The following is a 2,520-nucleotide window of genomic DNA, read 5'->3' as shown; positions in this document are numbered from 1 at the left end:
TTAAACTTATGTTCATATAGGACAAGTTCGAGGTAATGTTCGAGTTTAGCTCTTAGTTTTTAGTACAATTATGAAGTTGGGTGTTCGAGTCTTTCAATCGGCAATCCAAAAAGAGATGCTATACTCATATTGGGTCGACACACTGAAGATTAAACTACGTGAATTTTTTTAAAGCCTTTAACTAAACCCTATTGTATGATATATCTTAACTGTTTTTTTAGTTCATGAATTAATTCCGTGAGAGACCGAATGGTTGACATTTGAGATGAGTATTAACATTTTTATCCCTGAAATTATGTTCGGGTCGTTGTTATATTTTGAAAAAAATCACACAAATATTACCCTCTACTAAGTTTTTTTTTTTCATTGAATAATTGAGATAAAGTTTTCTTTCTATGATGCAATGAATGTGAAAAAAATATATATATATAATAATAATAAAATAAATAAACTTTCTAAAATTGGTGTAAAAATGGTGAGATTATTTTTTTTATTAAAAATATATATAATTATGGAATCTTGTCACATCTTTCCTATATAAAACTGTCCACAAAATTACAAAGATCGTACATTAAATTATTTTTTTGCTTTTCTAACAACTTTTTAAATTACTTTCCGAAGTAATATTAATATTGTAACGGATGTAAAAAAAATCCCGTTGACAGACAAGACGCAAGAATTCCGATGAGGTGCTAGAATCATCGTGCCCTCCTCGATGTCAAGAGAGTAAGGCGTGAGATACAGAGAGAGAATGGAGAAGACGAACCATTTGTAGGTCTCCCTTTCAACGAACACGAACCCCGTCGACGATCGTAGGTTCCCTAGCACGCCGCCCAACACGCTTCTCCACCCCCACAACGACACGTGTTACGCATGTGAATGCTGACTCCTTCGGCTCAACGTGGCTTGACTTGGGTTGCACTATTTTATATCGTTCATTACGTTTTCGACCCTCCCAGAGCAGGTCAACATAGCATCCTGTGAGGAAACAGAATCCAAATGTATTAAGGGTAGGGATAAAGTGGATTAAGGCCAACTAAGTAAGTAGCTTTACTCTCAGGATGATTATGTTTGATGTTGTGTATTGACACGTGTCCGGTGGTTCTTCGTGTGTCATATATTGTATACTGTGTATTGGATGGGACAGTGAAGTCACGCGCGCACGTTATGGGTTTACCCTCTGAACCGGCAGCTTCTTAAATTCGTGAAAATCCAAACCATTCTCATCCCTCTCCGCCTTCAACCATCTCTCTCTCTCTCTCTCTCTCTCTAAAAATTCTCTCTCCGCTTCTGAAGCTATGCCTCGGCCGCGACACCAACGTCAGCCCTCACAAGTTCTTCCGCCGGAGCTGATCTCCGGTGTGGATCCGTCTCAGATCTTGGACTTCGGCCAGGCAGTCGCCAGAACAGTTTCCGGCCAACCCCATAAGGCAACTGAAGCTGCTACGAATGTGGCCACCGCCGCTGCGGTCCTTCAGCGGTCCAAGACTTCCGGTGGTCAGGAGGGCTCCGGATCCGGCTCCGGCCCCGGCCATTTCCCTCAGCTCCCCAAAACGCCGCCGTCTACTTAACCCAACTGTCTCTGTCTCTATGTTCCAACTTGTTTATTTTCTCTCTCTAGATTTCATGTGCTCTCTCTCTCTCTAGATTTCCATTTCAGAGACTCTCTCTCTGTTTTCTGTTAAACCCAAAAATAAATTGGATGAAATGGAAGAAGAGTTCTTTGTTGTTCATATTGCCCTTCCTTTTTATTTATTTATTTATTACAATATTTTATTCGTGAGAATGTTTGCTTAATTCGATCATACCTAAACGGTGGTAAAATTATCTATTTATAATAAAATAAATTATCTGTAAATAAGAATAAATGGAAATAACTATAAATAAAAAGATATTATAATAAGAGATATTTACTTTATAATAAAATATCAAGTACCATATTAATTATTAAAATAAAATTTATTATTCTTTTGTAGAGTAATGAATATCTTACCTACTTATTCGAGATCTTAAAATATCTCTCTATTATTTATATTTTAGTTTAATGTTTTTTTTGAAAGGTTGTGATTGAGTGAGAATAAAGAGACAAATTTTTGTACGAGTTTTAGTTGTCTTTTATGGATATAAAAGACATATTTGAAATTAGAGATGTTCGTTTAATCGGTGAAAACTTGTTTCGAATGAGATAAAGAATGGAGAGAGAGAGAGTAACGGGAGGTTTGTCTTGATAATTAAATCGGTCGAGGATAGATATTATATTCTTTGTCTCTGTCTTCACTCCGTGTCTTCACTCCTATCCAAATCACTGTCTGATCCACTTCTCCCTGACTCACATTTTATATATAAAAGGCGGGACGAGGTGGGAGGTAAGTTTATTGTCTATTGAAATGATTATTGGTACATTATCCACGTAACTATATTCGAACATATGTTAGAATCATCAAATCATGTCTAAAACCGATCCGGGCTAAAATGCCCTAAAATGTATCATTGAGGATGTGATTAGTTGATGTTAAGGAT

Source organism: Cucurbita moschata, unplaced genomic scaffold (assembly GCF_002738365.1).
Source record: "Cucurbita moschata cultivar Rifu unplaced genomic scaffold, Cmos_1.0 Cmo_Scf00025, whole genome shotgun sequence".
Classification (NCBI taxonomy): Eukaryota; Viridiplantae; Streptophyta; class Magnoliopsida; order Cucurbitales; family Cucurbitaceae; genus Cucurbita; species Cucurbita moschata.
The sequence above is the reverse complement of the archived record's forward strand: the minus strand, read 5'-3'. Positions refer to the sequence as shown.